We start from the raw sequence: 16,912 nt of genomic DNA, 5'->3' as shown, positions 1-16,912 counted from the left end.
CGGGTCTTGCAAATGGTCAGACTTTGACATGTGTCAAAGGAAACCCTGATGGAGAGACTGACCTCCCAAAGGAGAGGAGGAAAACAGGATCTGGAGGGATGTGGAAGTTAGGATGAGTCAGAATCACACCTGTGACCTAAGCAGGACTTCACGGAAAGAAACAGGGAATACCTTATTATAAGCATTAATATTTAAATCATAGCTTCAGCAGATTTAATTCTTTAAGAGTCTCTAATAAACCTTTACTTTCTCCTCAGTGTAACTATATCTGACATTCAGCTTGGTCGTCTCACGAACCTCGATAAAAATCAACAGTTTATGTGAGACGCATGATGTCCTTGAGAGCTGCTCCTGCTTCAGCTCCTACTCCATCTCCTGAAGGACACGATGGAAATGTCATTTTTACAAGGCAACCTCATCGAAAGGACATGGCAAACAGCAGTGACTGCCTGGGCTATATCTCTGAGGAGTCTGGCAAATGTATTGCCTTCTATTTGCATTTTCTATTTATTTCTTTATCCCTTTTCCTGACCCCGCTCCTTTTTTTTGCTTTAGCTTCGGCTCCTTTTGCTTTGCCTTTCGCCGTGGCACTTGAGCCCTGGTTCGCCATTAGTGGCACGTCCTTGGATATTTCGTCCGTGTTTGTCCTGTCCTCCTCCGCTTTGGCACTCATATTTTATTAAGTAGCAAAGTTGACAAGGGATTTGCCAGGACAAGGAGGCCCCGCCTGTCATTTTGTAAAGTAAATATTGGTAATTTTTATTGAGGATTTTCCCTTGATTTCCCTTTGAGCATATGGCTTATCCCAAAACTGGTCACAAACTTTCCCCCGACGACCGAAATTAAGGGCAATTATTTTTGGCCACTCGAACTTGAACCCGAATCAAACTCAAATGACATTAGGCGAAAAAGCCTAGCAACACTTGGAACTTGTGAGATACGAAGTTGTTTTTTTTTGGGTGGGAAAAAGAAATCAGACGTAAAGCAGGGGAAAATTATTAGAAAAGTTTTACCTCCCTCACCTCTGATCCTGAGAGTTTGAGTGTGAAGGGGGGAAGGACAACGACGACGACGACGACGGGAGGAACGCTTCGTTGCACAAATTTGTGGACCTGCGGCGCAAATTTGTACAAAATGCAACAGACCGTAAGAGACAACATAAGCGATAACACAACAACCAAGCCGAGAACCAAACCAGGCTGGCAGGAAGCTGCCTCGAGTTGTGTTCACAGCGGTTGCTAACAGGATTTTCCCCACCCATCCACGTGGCTTTTCCACACCCAGCCTCAGCCTCAGCCTCATTTTCTCCACCTTCCTTCATTTCGTTGTTGGGTTACTATGGCGAAAAATGAGTCTGAGGAGACTGAGGCCAAGTGTCGATGCATGGCATACGCAAATTGCCAATCGTTAAGTGAATTTTGAGTTGAGTTTGGTTGCTCTTTACAAATAAAAAAAAAGGGGGTAGAAGGATGAATGCACTGGAAAATATTGGGGGATAATCCATAATATTTCTATATGGAATAATTTTAAATTATTTGCATGTGAAGCTATAAACTATTTAATCAAAGTATCGAAAAGTTTGCAATGTTATGTGGGAATAATTGTTGATTTCCCGACTTCATTCCCTTGATTTTCCTTTTAAATGTAAGCATTTTCTTTGAGGGATTGCTTTGCACCACAACTTTTCCTTGGGCCACGCTTCAAGTCAGCTGAATTACATTTCATAAATGTCTCCCTAGAAGCCTTTGCCATGCATCATTTAACTTTGACGCCAACCTGTCCAAACACTTAAGGAGCTCACTCCACCAATTTCCACAACAGAGGGAAGGGAATGTAAAAATCGAAAGGGGGAAAGGGTCACGCACCATCATTTTCATTTTCATAGGACACAAAAAAAAGAAAACCTGAGAAGAAATGGTTATAAAATATTTAAAAATCATGCCCAAGCGGACAAACGAGCCTTGAAAACACCTCAAGGATGATTGTGAAAGGAGTGGAAAGATTTCAGCTCAAATATGCAAGGCAATGGCTGAAAAAGAAAAAGAAATAATAAAAAAGAAAACTCAGAGAGAGAGAGAGAGAGAGAGAGAGAGAAGAGCGAGAGTAGGTGGAAATGGAAAATGGTTGCAGGACTCAGTTGAATCACACATGTTGCCGCGTATTTGGTTAGAACCCCTTTTGAACAAGTATATATACTAGCTTTTATATACATTTGTGTACATGTTTATGTATTCCTGTAAATATATATATATATGGAATGTGTATAAATAAAATACCATATTCCCTGACATGAATATTTAACAATGCAACAACGACATTCAGCCTGTGCCTTACTGCGCTCTTGCATTGGTAAAATATCACAAAATATTCATTTCAATTTCATTTGCTTTTTTCGAACTTCGTTTACATTTTCATTTTTTTTTATTTTGTTATTTCCCAACCATTTTCCATTTGTTTTGCATTTTAGTTTTATTTGTTTTTCCCTCCCTCGCCCTCTCCCTCTCCCTTTCCCTTTTGGCTTTATTTTGTTATTTTTATCACTATTGAGGATTTCAACTCGGCGCTGACATTTTCCTTGGCCACATTCAGTGCTCTCTGTTGGCAATTATTTTGTTATTCGTTTTGTTAAAAGCATCAACAAGGACAAGACAATTTTATTGGTAAATTGGAAATTGATTGTTTATTTTTAAGGCAAGAAACCCAGATAGCAAAGGGGAAAAATAGGTCTTTGTCCCCGGAATTACTCATCCGAATGTGTCGGCGCTCTCATCGCTTTTTGACGCAATCTACAAATTCCATGTCGCAGTAATTTTGCATGACAGATTAATAAGCCGCCGCCGCCACTGCCTCTTGTCCCGAATTGACATTAAATTGTAATAAATAGGCAAACAAGACAGGATCCCTGTGGCAAATCTCTCAAAATACGAAAGAAGAACAAATTGCCATGGCAAAAAGCAGAAGCAGTGGCATCATGAAAGAAACTTGGATGGAGGGCAAAAAGACTGAGCAACGACGTCTGCAGTTGAAACGAATTTAATTTTCTACTTTTTATTTTTATTTATTTTCATTTTTATTTTTTTGTTGTGCTTTCTTGTGCCCTCTCGCGTCTGGCAGACACAAACAGAATAACAAGCCGCAAGCCTGAGGCTGACATTTCTCCTTAAGCTACAGCTAGCTACCTTCCTCACCTGGCCACCAAATAGCTTCTATCCTCGCAGGTTTTTCTTCTTTTTTTTTGTTGGGAGTTTTCTACCTTTTGCGGAAAATAGTGGAAACTTTTTGATAATTACATTTGGCGGCTGTTGCTTTGGCAGCTAAGCCAAAGTAAGAAAAAGAAAAACGAAAAGCACACGGGGAGCAAAAACTTCTCTCGAAGGTAGAAGAGCAAAAACCAACAATTCAGGGGATAAGAAAATGTAGGCTGTGGTCTGGAACGATTCAAGTGAAAACCCAAAGAGATCGATTTTAAAGTTCAGACTACCGAAGGGTTAACTTGATAATAGAAAGAAAACGACACTATAGAATATAAAACTATAAAATATACAAATCAATTTAAAAAGCTGCTCAAAGTATGACATTTGAATGCAATTTTAGTAAGCTTTTAAGCCACAATTTAAATTTATTTAAAGACTAGGACGTTAGCAATTGTATCAGCTTATATGTATAACATCTTTTTGGCAAAAAGAAACTAATTTATGTGATTTGAGATTCCCCTAAAATAACTATTAAAATTCCAGAAATTTTTTCTTAGATCCAACCACTTTTCTTTCCAAGGTATTACTTTCCTTTTGACTTGAAAATTTCCTTTTAGGCCTAATACTCTAGGTAAAATTTAGTCCTGAAAAAATTCCACTGAAAGGCTAAGCCACCAACTCAGATACAAACTAGATGTACTTTCCTTCTTTTCATTTGAAGAACATCTTTACAGCCAGAACAGAGACCAGAAGAGAGTGAGCTGTCAATTTCAAATAGAAATGTGTCCCCTACCTCCTGGAATTTATTTCATTTTATGCCCGCGCTTCCACTTTGTGCATAAAACATAGTGTGAAGCGAAGGCAAGAAAAGCGAGGAAATGCTGGGAAAAGCGGGGGGGAGTTGGGAGGCAAAGACAGATGGCAGAGCACCACCTTCGGGCAATTTCTTAACCTAATTTGGCGTGAGGCTGCTGCTGCTGTGGTGGCGGCATTTTCTTATTTTCATCTCCATCGCCATCTCCTTCATCTTCATCTTTAGTGGCAACGGCATCGTCCTTGTCTTGGCGGTTTTTGTGCCTTTTACGTGTTCCCAAAAGTATGCAAAGTGAAAGCGTTTACTGGCTGGGAAAAGATGGAGCAGGAGAGTTTGACGGAACTTTTGATGTTTTTTGGTTTCTTCCCCAAGGGTCTGAGGGTCCGCAAAGTATGCAGCAATTATTTTATGGGCCAACCATCAATCGGTATGGGGCATTTTGTTAATATCCGGCTTAAAAATTCCAATATAGTTTTGCCCAAGATGCTGAGAGATCTGAACACAAGTTTACGGGGATGTGAGCATAGTTAATTGCCTTTTTCCAGGAAGCTATGACAAAAGGGGAGCTGGGAATATATATATAGACAATTTAAGTTCTAGAAAGTGAAATGTTGTAAGTTCTAAAAGTACTATCTATTAAAATCCCTCAAAGATATATAATGATTCTGAATTTTTATTGGTTTTTAATGACGAGTGCTCACTGTATATCCCAAGGAATTCAAATAGTTCTCTGTACCTGACAGCTGAATGGAAAAGTTATACATAATGGAAGCAATGGGAGTCTCGGGTATTTGGGACTCAAGATAAGAACTCCCTTCGTCCTAGACTAAATCGCAGGACAATTAAACTTTTAAGCAGGCAAGCGACAAACGACAAAATGATGAAATGCATGTAAATGGAAAATAAATATCAAAAGCAAGAGACTACCAGGAGATAGTACAGAGACAGAGAGACAGAGATGGCTGTCACATGCCACAAACGGAGACAGGACAACAGGATTCACCCGGATACAATGGCGACAACAACAAAAGCGGACTAGAAAGGGATAGAGATAGAGTGACAGGGGAGAGCGCAAAAAAAGGAGTTTGCTGCTTTTGAGCCGCTTTCAGTCTAGTTGGACTATGTCTATAACAGCCGCAACAGTTCACATGGCTCATTTTCTATGGTCAAAGGAAGCAGGATGGATGTGCGCACCTCTCATCCCCCTTGGACAGCAAATTCTTTTTCTTCTTTTTTTTTGTACACAATACAATATTATTCATATTGTTCGGTGTATGTATATGAAATATGGCAAATGTCATTTAACATGACAGCTTGATGATAATACTACGAGGCAAGAAACAGCAACAATAGCTCACAGGACAATGCCAAGCGCAGCAGGATAAAGTCTACGAGCAGAGGCGGAATCTTAACCAGCCAGTTGGAGACGCTTTTGTGGGACCCCTCCCCCAGGAAAAGGTGAATGGGATGCCTTGCAAAACAGACAAAAACACCAGTCTAAAGCTAGTCTAATAGGGGGAGGAATGGAAATAAGAATGAAAATGGGAATTTTCTTGAAGAAAGCAGAAAGATTATGGCCATAATACAGGCCGAAAAGAGTTGCCCATGACAGGCAATCAATTTTTAGATAAATTAAAGATTTAAGAAAAAGGGTATGTCATGGAGTTTAAGATATTTTAGTCCATTTGGCTTTTATCCTTTTTGGGTTTATGGAAACCTGTTTGTGGTTTACCTTTCACACCTTTTGCACATCTTATTTTACTTGATTAAAGACTTCCCACTCCAGATCTCAGGCCTATAAAAATCAAATTTACAACATATTGATGGGACTTGAGTCCTTTCCGTTCAATGCTCTTCCGTACAGGGGTGCATCCTGCGGTGGCTCTATCAAAAACAGCGAAAGCTTGGTCCAACTCCGTCGTCTTGCCGCCGTTCGAACTGATGCCAAAAACCACAAAAGCGCATTTTGTGTAAACCGACTCGACCGCAAAGCAATTGCGAATGTGTATGCACCTAAGGGGGAGGAAGAGAGCAGGGCTAAAGTCCTGCAAGGGGGAGGCGGAGGCAGGTTGCGTTACAGAAGGATGCTCCTAGGAGGCGGGGCGGCAGTTGGCACACAGTTAGGCGCCTGACTGAGCATAAACGTCAGTGTCAGGTGTGGCCTGCTGTTGCTGTTCCTGTTTCGTTTCCTGCTCCCATTTCTCTTTATCCAGCGAGTCGCCATTTTGGCCAAGCGGCAGCCGGAAATGCGGTTACGTAATCTCCATATCCGGTGGCACAGCCGGGTTGCGGGATGCTGGGAATGCAGGATGCTGGGAATGCTGGGTGGGCCATGTCAAAAACTGTAGCACACTTTTTGGCACATTATTAATTTTTAGCTTTCGCTGGCCAGGATTTTCACCCTCTGCCCTCCTCACTGCCCGCCTGCATATAAATACAAATTCATTTTTGGTTTCTGCTTCTGCCGGCTGTCCGGTGCATATTTGATGAATATTTAAAATATCAGCACCAAATTGAATTGCATTCGCTAAATATTTTCCACAAAAGCATATAAATGGTATCAGTGTTATTTTTTTGCAAGCCACAATTCACAGGAAATGTTTATTTACAAAATATTCAATTGCCTTTGCAAAATATTTTTCAACAAAAAGAACTGTAAAGATTTCAGTTTTTTCAAGCGACAAATTGCAAATAATGCTTTTTTTTAAATATGGTAAAAACTTTTAACTTTTTAACATAAAAACTATGTGAAATCTCATGAATAATTTGCAGTATATTATAAACAAACCAATTATAGTTATATGCATCGAGTAAAGAGAATTTAAATGGCTTATAATATTAACAAAAAAAGTTAAATCATTTAAAACCCTGTTCTAGAGCTGCTAAATACAATATTTCCCTTCAACTCAATTTCCATCTCACTCTTTCACTCACTTCCTCTGCGAACATCCGTTGTGCAGGACCGCAATGAAAATTTCCGGAAGTTGTGCATAAAATGGGCTATGCATACGGAAATCATCAACTCAATGGCTGAGCAAACAAAACCAAAAGAATGAGAGAGAGAGAGAGAGAGAAATCAGAGAGAGAGAGATGGAGGATGGACTCTCCAGTTGTATGGGAGAAAGAGGAGTAACAATGGCAAATGGCGAATGACGCCAAACGAATGGCCAAAAACAATGCAAAACGGCTGCCAACGTCCGGCAGAAAAGGACACACAACTGCTGCCAGAAAGAGACAGTAAGAATGGTGGTGAAAGAGACGGAAATATAGAGACCACCGCAGAATGATGATGATGACGGCGATGGTGTGGTCCTGAATCTCATGGCGACCTTCAGCGGCCATGGTCTTTGTGTTATGAATAGTCGTCTGCAAGTGAAAAAAGACTGGAAAGAGAGGGCAATACCTAAAGGAAAAGAGACGGGACGAGGACTCCTCGGTTCAGTTGACCAGAAACCAGAACCCAGAAGTTCAGTAGCTTCATTTTACACCGACTCCCGCTGCTGCTGCCTCTGTCAGGGTCGATTTCACATTTATTTATTGTTTCAAGCGTCCCCGCCTATAGAAAATTGTGCTTCCCTCTGGTTTTCCCCCCACCTCCCGTGGAAAAACTCGCATGACTCATTTGATTTCAATGGCCCCAACTTGTTCATTTGGCAGCGAAAGTATTTAACATTTCCCCGACAAACAATGGGCCAGCCAATTGAATGGAATGGTGCGAATGTTTCGGAAAATCTCTCAATTGAATTAAGTGTGTTTGTACGGAGGAGAAAAAAGGGACATTGAAATGATTTAAAAAGGAACAGGTCATTATAGGGAAAAATAAAATTGAAATTTTCCAGCTACTCCTTGAAGCTTAATATCTTTCGAGCCCAATAAGTAAGTTAATTAACATTTTAAAGATGTTTTTATAAATATTTGAAGCGTTTGTTGGAGATTTCATAGGCTACTTTGTTACTGAAATCTAATCATGGTAAAATCTGTCATGAAAATATGATCTTGATATGATATTCCATAGTTTAAAACATAAATATTATCTCTAACATATACTTATTATATCATATTTCCTCTCATTATTGTTGTATTAAATATTTTCCCTAAATATAACTAATTTTCCACTGTTGCCTCTGAGTGCTTAACGGTTCTAAATCGGATCTAATCATGGCAGCAAGGAGCAAGGGGTCCTGGATTTGAGCTGGGATCCACCGCAATAATACTGATGATGATGATGTTGTCAGTGGCAGGAGGTCAACGATGATGAGCTTTGCCAGTTGTAAGCTCTTTACCAAAAGCGTAGGAAAACGGGTAAAATGGCAGGAAGAGAGAACGGGTAGGGATTGACCACTGCCCTGGGCTGATTCCACAATGCTCTTCAGCCGGAAGCTCTCCTGGTCGACCGAGTGATTTCAGTGCAGGGATTTTCAACTAGTTGCCAGGGATTAAGCCAAAACCAGGGGGGTGCATTGCTCAGAGCGGGAAAACCACAGGTGAACTGAGGGGAAAACCGAAGAGACGCACATAAATGCTTAATAACTCAAGTAGAAAATTACACCAGTTTTTCTTTTCCCCATTTGATATATATGCAAAACAATTTTCAACTGCGAAGACGAACCGCAAAAACATATTTTACATAATTTCACAAAAGTTCAACTTGATAAAACAATTTCATTGAAAGCAGATGCTTAACAGCAACAACAATAAAGTCTAATAAAAGGAATTTCGCTTTCATGTTCAACAGCCATAAGGGTGAAATCGTCAAGGGGGAAAAGAAAGGCTGGTGTTTAGCTAAAGGGTGTACCAGAGAAATGACCACTGCTCGTTTTTCTTTATTTTCTTTCACTTTGGGGGCGGCAGCAGGCAATGTGGCAATATTGCCTTGCCACTTTATAAGCTTTTCCTTTACACAAGAACACACACACAGAATGAATGTACCAACCCAGGTACACACATCATGCACTGCATAAACCTGACACAACAAAGGTGCGTTCACTTCCTTTTAACCCGCAGGAGAAGCAACCGAAACCAAGGCTGGTCGAATACCAGGGAAATACTCTAATTTTATTAAGGTACATTTACTATTAATTAAAGAAGGATTTTGTGGAAAAAAAGTTCTAATAAAATAGTTTATATTTATTTAGTAAATAAGAAAATAATAAAGAAAGTAAGTCCAATTCTTTTAACCATTTCAAGGCTTTATGTCTTTATTTCTGGGAACTGATAGAACTCTTCTAGTAAAATCAAAGTTTAATCATCTGTATATGTTTATAATTGATAAAATATTTTACTGAACGAATTTAGAGGTATTTAAAAATTCTTTTACTTTAAATAAGAAAATATGAAAGTGTATACCAGACTTCGTTCACTCTTTGTATTAATTTCATCTTCTAATGTTTAGAGGCGTTTAGCTCGGGTTATTTTCTTTGTTTTTTGTTGTTGTTGTTGACAAGTGCAGGCAACACATTTTTGTTTAAATTTCAATCAAAAACAATTTGAAAAGCTTGGCATAGAGGCATAGAGCGGAGAAAACCCCGGCAAAATCGGGCTAAAGTTGAAAAGGTAGTAGAAGTAGCTGTGTGTAGCCATAGCTTTAGTCCTGCTCCAAGAGTTATTCACATTGTTCAAGTTTGGACTTTTTGTTTTACTTTCTTTGCCAACTGGCGCCTCGAATGCTGCAACAAGTTAGACAAACACAGACACAGACGCAGAGTTTTCCACACTCCTACACTCACGCACTGGAAAATGCACAAAATTGCCGTTGGTGAATCAACAGAGCCGCAAATGCAGACACGCCCCCTTTTTGCATGCCATGCATTTCACTTTCCGGCTCATGGAGAGACGTTATGTTTGACTAAAATTTGCCTCAGGACAAAAAACAAGAAAATAGGACTGAGAAATGGCTCCTTTCTTGGCTGCAACATGGCAAAGTTTTTTACGTAATTAGAGGGCACATGGAGCCGCCAGGATATGGAGCCTTTAATAATGATTTGTTTTTAAGGTTCATTTGCCCTGCCAGCACACACACACACACTCATACACACACTTGGCAGGAGTGAGAAATAACCCAAAACGAAGAGGGGACAGGACCAGGAAGGACCTCTGCTCCTACCCGTTTCTGAAGTGCAGTGTAAATGTCTTGACTTTTTGTGTTTGTTGAGCCCTTAAGCACTTTTTGTGAGAGGCACGTAGGCAAAAATTGTAACAAAAGATGAAAATATACATGTAGAGAGGGGAAAATAACTAGAAAATATAGAGAATGAAGCTCAAAGGGGCGACGTTGCAACTGGAATAGAGGGGAAAAAGGAAAGTCAAGTTCGTGCCTGGGCATTAATGAAAATGCTGCTCACTCATCGACTTCCTTCCTTCCTCTTTAGCTATTATGCAAAATAATATTTTTGACCCTAAATGTTACATGTTGCACACACACACACTCAGGAGTGTATTTCGTTTTTCGTTTGGGGGTTCATTTCCCCTTTATATATATGTATATATTTTTAATTAATTAAGACTTTCTGTTAGCTGAACCATGCTGCCAAACATGGCAGAAAATTGTTGGTTAAATTTTCTGTAGCCTACCCCAAAATTACAGTCATTAAAGTTTTAAAGGGTTTCGGTTGAGAGCATTAAAAATGCCATTTAAATGTGGAATTCATTTGTAAAATTAAATATTGTAACCATTAAATAGTGTTGTTTTGAATTTAACTGAGGTTATTTAATGCAATGTATGGGCTAAAAATTATAAATTATAATCGAATATATTCTTAGATTCTTAGACCATTTTAATACCCTTACAGGGTATTGTAATAATATTCAGAAGCTTAAAATGCATTGATGGAAACATTTTCGACCCTATAAATCATATATATTCTTGATCAGCATCATCAGCCGATTCAATCTAGCTGTGTCCGGAAAAAATGTAATTTTTTCAACATTTTCCAAATTTTATAAGTGGATTTTAACGATGTTAAAGTTGTCAAAAATTTATAAAAATTTAAAATTTTAGAAACTTTAAATTGAGTACGCAGATTTATTTACCTAATAAAAACTAACATAGGACCGCTATCCGAATTAAAATTAATGCATTTTTGGCTTAGTTATGAGTTTTTTAAACTTTGATTTATCAAGAAAATTATTGGTTTAAAAGAATGCAAATATTTTAAGTTTACTTATTATCCATTTCCTTTAACGATACTATATTTCAATTGCAAACAACAAGGTTATAAAAACTTTGGCTTCCAGAAGCTCGATTTCTTTCTTGTTATAAGTCTAATATACCCTTTTATTTGTATATTCTGTAGACTCCTATCCTGTTATTCCTCTTATCGAATATCCTCTGTAGACATAGCTAAATCCCACTCTCTCTCTCTCTCTCTCTGTAACAAAACACATAATTACAGAAGCATCAAGGAAATAAATTAGCTATTAAATCCAGGCAGTTAAAAGCCTGCCCGCAGGCAAATGAAAACCAACCGACCCAACAAAGCCATCCCACCCCCACCCATTGAATTTTCCCCATTTTCCACTCAACTTTGCAGCCCCGCCCTAATTCCAAAAAGTTATACTAATTGCGTAATAATCTTATTACATTTAAAAATACATTTACAACAGCATTTATACCTGCCCCCAAGGCCAATGACAACAGACAGGCAGGCGGGCAGGAAAAGGGGGGCGGAAAATGTTTGGTGGGGGGAAAAACTAAGCAAAAAGGCCAAGGAAGGCACAAAGACAGACAGCAATCTGTCAAGGCGAATCTGCAGACGACCAAGAACAATGATCCACCGGAAGCATTGATAAATGAATGAGCCCACAACAGTCAAGCCATCTCCAGCCTCGCTTTTCCTCATTTTCCAAGACAAACCCCCCCCCCACCACCACCGGAAACTCCAATCAACTTGAACAGCTTCCAGCCAGGCTAAAGTGAGGAAATAAATCTAAACATTCCAACATGACGCGGCGACGGGGGCCAAGGAAAACTGTCAAAATTATGCCAAAGCTTATGAATATGAAAATGCTCAAGAAAAGAGGGGAAGCTTGACAAAAGTTTTCCCCGAGACTGTGGAATTTCAGTGGCAAAGCCCCGGAAAACCGAAAAACCCCAAACTCCATGCCAAAGCCCATTACAAGTCGCCTGGTATAATGAGTAAAATGTCACAAGTTGACGCAAGTAAATATTTAAATGTCAGATTTCTATATGGAAGCAAAGGGAGAGTGAGTCAAACCAACCCACTGACAGTGAGCACGAAAAATATGTCTCATAATTTGCTGGCTGGAAGAGAGAAAGATCCGTGACATTCCCTTACCATTTAAGACCACGATTTCCCCAAAACTTTGTGTCCCCAAAATGCTCCACTTTGCTCTGGCCAAGAATATGCGGGCCAAGAACTTAAAAGAACATTTCTGAACTGACTTTGCCTGGAGATGGACTAGCAAAAGAGATAGGAATGATATAGGGATTGATCCTGATAAAGGATATTAATTGATTTTGGATTTAAATAGATAATAATAACGATAGAAAATCATTTCACCAAAGAGAGAAAAATATAAAAATTTTCTCTCATTTAAGAAACATTTTTTAAGGAGCCTGAAGTAGGCTTTGACTTTTGTCAACTTTTCAGAAGAATGAATATATTATTAAGCACTTTGAATCACTCTTTTAAATACTTTAAAATTCCTAGATTATTTTTGATCCCTTCCTGCTACATTTTTCACTCTTCAGAATGTATACTGTACTTCATTTTCCTGTCCTCGCATATATGCAAAATTCGCTCGACCGCCGTTTGACATTTACAAATGACAAACATTTGACAAACAAAATGCTTTTTCTTTGTGTTTGCCTTCTGCCTCACACTCCAATGTGTTGTGTGTGTGTGTGTGAAGCGTTTAATGTGGGCTTCCCCCGAAAAATGAGGGATGCATGGCACATATTTGCTAAGGACCCGCAGCAATTTCTTCACTCACCTTTTTTCAGTCGCATTTGGTTCATTGCGCCCCCCCGGAAAAGTGGCGGCAACAACAAAAGAGACAAATAATTAAATGAAAAGCGAGACGACAGACAGGCGGGGAGAAAGGTAGGTAAAGTAGTTCCCAGGGGGGCCTTCAATGTAAATAAAACTTCTCAGGGCAATTAAAATGAATGTGATGGATGAGGAGGGGGGTAGGTAAGGTATAAATATTCATTTTAATGAATAATTTTAAATGTTGCTTCTAAGAACAAGAGAAATATATTAGAAAATAAGGTCTACAAATGTTTCTTACTCTTATCGTAGTCGTAATATGAATCCTAATATTTTTTCTAAGCTTCAAACATTTCTCAGAACTCTTTTCCATGATTTGCATTTGAAACTTTCCACCCAAAACCGTATTTAAATTCATTCGAATGAACTATTTCGTTGAAAACACTGAATATTTCAACTTTTAGAAAACTGAAAACCGAACAAAAACTTTACTCAGACATTCCTTATGCAGTTTGGCCATGGATAAGCTTTAGCACTCTAAAATATCAGAGGTATCGGTGCTTAGAAAATACTTCCTTTGGGCTGGGGTTTATGGGCGGCAGTTATGTTTAATTTACTCGGAATTCGAGAGATTCGCCCCCGAAGCCATTTCCACCTGCAGAGTTTATGGAAATGGAGGAGGCGCGTTTCAGGTTCGGCATGTGGCACCACCACCATCGGCCTCGGGCAGCAATATTCCTGTTAATAACTATGTCCAACATTCATTCCTGCCTCCCTCCCACATCAACCACCTGCTCCCCCATCGTTGTCGTCGTCCTCCTAGTGGTCTTGGTGCTCTTCTGCTAACAAGCTGCATGTCATTACTTCTAATAAACCCCAGGGAGTGTCCTGCACACGGGTCCTGTGTGTGTGTGTGCCATGGGCCAGTGGACATTGTCAAATGCCCGCAGAACGCACCCAGCTAAAAGCGTAACAACGCACTGAATATTACATACACTGAGCTCTTAAATTGAATATATTATATAATAATATCATATCATTATTTAACTAAGTAACTCAGGCAAATATTCCTTCGTGAAAGAAATACTTTACATTGTATTAACAATCTCTTGTTCTCTTTGTTTTTCATATGATTTAACGCCTATATATCATATTATAAACCAAAACTAGATTGAATTAATCCTTACTACTAAACCAACATGTAAGAACTATATTCCTTTATAATTTCTGTTTTTCTCAGTGCCGTCCTTCCCCCAAAATGCTTTTGCTTTTACCTTTAGCTATTTTTCCTGTTGGTCATTTGCCTGTGAAAGTGGGAGTTCTGGCTGTGTAAATATTTGGCTTTAATAGAATAAAATGATGAGCGGCTCTGTCCCGAAAAAATTATTTACGGCCCTCATAACAAGATAGGGAAGGGGAAGGAAGAGCGTACTCTGTAGTGGCGAAAAGCGAGGAAACACAGGAAGAAGCCAGGATAAGGAGGAGCAGGAGAAGAAGGAAAAGATGGCAGAGGAAGAGGAAGAGGAAGGACGTGGACGTGAAGGACCCTGGCCCAACCTTGGGGCCAAAACACTTAAATTAATAAAGTAAATAATAAGAATTACGCACAGGACGAGTCAGAGGAACAGGAACAGGGGAATGTGAGCAGGGAAGGAAGGACGAAGGACGAAGGACAACGGTCAGGTGGCAGGCTCAAGTCCAAAAGCGTTGAAAGTGAATTAAATGCCATTTGTGGCTTAAAAAATGGTGCCAAGGAAGCGAGAGAATTTAACGCGCATCCTTGATGAGCCTGGGTGTGCGTGTGCGTGTGTTCCTGTTTTATATTTTCTCCCAACAAAATCACTTGATTTAATTCCCACTTTCAGTGGCAGCGATTTCGAGGCGAAACTGAAAGCCGGAAAATGCGAGAGAACTCATTTTGTTTTGAGGATTTTCCCCCGCACTTGATTAATTTATGGCAGACATTTTGTGGCTCTAGAATGTAATCACATTTTAGCAGTTAGCGCCTAATCCCGCTCAATATGGCTTAGCTCCTACGGCCACTCGGCTCTTCTATATATATATGTATATATATTCCTGTTCCTGGCAGCTTAAAGCCCAAAGCCCCTGATTGAATTGGAAAATAATTATGCGGACTCTTCTGTGGCTTCACTTTGTCATGTCCTTTTTTTTGTGGTTGGAAAGACCCCAAACTTGGCGGTTTGTTGTTCAAGATCGATTGTTGTATTGCAAGAGAGGACTTACCTAGAATGAGAAGACAAATTAAATTTTGATTAATTTTACATACAACAATAAATGGCCAGCAGTAAGGGAAAAGGACAAGACAGTAACTCACTTCGCTCACCCTGTCGAAATCATTTAAATAAATTGCTTTCTTTTGCCTAATTTAAAGGCCTACTTAAAAATCCATTACAAAATTTGCATAAATCTATAAAAAGAAGGCAAGCCAGTGAGAGTACACCAGGGGAAGTAGCTGGAGGTCCAGTAAAAAGAGTTTTGGTTACTCTATAAATTAAATTTCATTTTTCTTCTACTACTTTCTTATTAATTTTAATAAAATACAACAAAAAACTTTCCTTAAAACCTATTTACTTTAATAACCTCAGTCTAATCTCTATAACCCATAAAGAGTAGTACAAAATTCGTTTTTCTTTTCGCCCCCAAAACAAAACTCCAACTTGATGAAATTGACAAGAAGCTGTCATTAATTTGCATCAAATCAATTTCTCCTCGACAGCTGCCAGGGCCAAAGGAGCCTTGTCCTAGACATGTCCTAGCATAAAAATGCAAATTTGTTTTGGCTTTAAAGGGGGGAGGACCAAAACGTTGTTGCCAAGGGGAAGCACAAGAGAAGATCCTTTAGGCAAAGGACGTTCGCTCACCCTGACATGGCGCTGGCATATGTGACATGACAACAAATAAAATTGCTAAAATATTATTACAAGTAATAGGAGCAAGCCCAAAACATAACCGCAGCAGTCACTGGGAGAAAGGGTGTTGATATCGACGCCCATCGTGATGAGGATGATGACGATGATGATGATGAGGATGTTGACGCCTTCTGCCGATATCAATGGGCATATCCATGGCATCATCATCGTAACCCAGCCTCTCTCTTTCTTTTTATTTTTGGAGTGCGGTTAGACGTGCCCAAAATACATTAAAAGTTATACAACAAATGGCAATATACATACATAGGTGGCCATGGGGGAAGAGGTAAGGAGGCAGAGTGGGTGTGGTTTAGAGGAAAAGTCTCAACATTTTCTATACAAACAAATTGCCGCGTACGCGACTTGAAAGCCAAATTTGATTGATGTTGCATTCTATAGTCAGTTTCTGGGCTTCCTGGGGAAGTTTTCTAAGGAAAATCGAACTGAGTAATACTCTTTCTTAATGTTTGCTAAAAGTCATTTAATTAAAAGGTTTAATTAGTTTTGTAAAGGAAAATAAATATTATAATGAGCTTAGGAGAATATTAATTCTAAAAATAAAACTTTAATCTTATTTACATTATATTTCCCAGTATTTAAAGTAGACTTTAAGCTTTGAAATCTTCAGAAATAGCATATTTGTATAGCATATTCATTCTCTTTTTTTAGGGTATTAACACAGAGGAAAAACTTTTATACGTAATACGATTTTGAGTGTTTATTGTTGTGGAATTAAAAGTATTTTTCGGGGCAGCACCTCCTTCTCCTCCTCTAGCTCCCTCGTAACTTCTGGCAAATATGCTTACGATTTGTTACGGACTCGTAAAACGGACCCCAAGAATGAGACTCTAATTGAGTGTGACCAAGATGATGATGATGACGATGATGATGATGGCCAGTCTGCTTCTGCAGGCGATGAGTCATCACAGGATGGTTTGGTTGATGGAACCGGATGGAGGTCGCATCACCCCCGGGGCTAGGATAATTGAAAATCTGTCAACACTTTTACTAGAGCGTGGCGAAATA

At 39.2% G+C, this 16,912-nt stretch overlaps 1 protein-coding gene across 5 annotated transcripts in view; it reads right to left on the bottom strand.

The window, feature by feature from the left end:
- Nucleotides 1-16,912, bottom strand: part of pum (pumilio) — a 209,084-nt gene that overhangs the window by 42,087 nt on the left and 150,085 nt on the right. The gene's annotated exons all lie outside the window — the stretch shown is intronic.

Source organism: Drosophila serrata, unplaced genomic scaffold (genome assembly GCF_035046125.1).
Source record: "Drosophila serrata isolate PLE 108 unplaced genomic scaffold, ASM3504612v1 contig_382, whole genome shotgun sequence".
Lineage (NCBI taxonomy): Eukaryota > Metazoa > Arthropoda > Insecta > Diptera > Drosophilidae > Drosophila > Drosophila serrata.
Note: the sequence above shows the minus strand (reverse complement) of the source record. Positions and strands in the feature narration are given on the sequence as shown.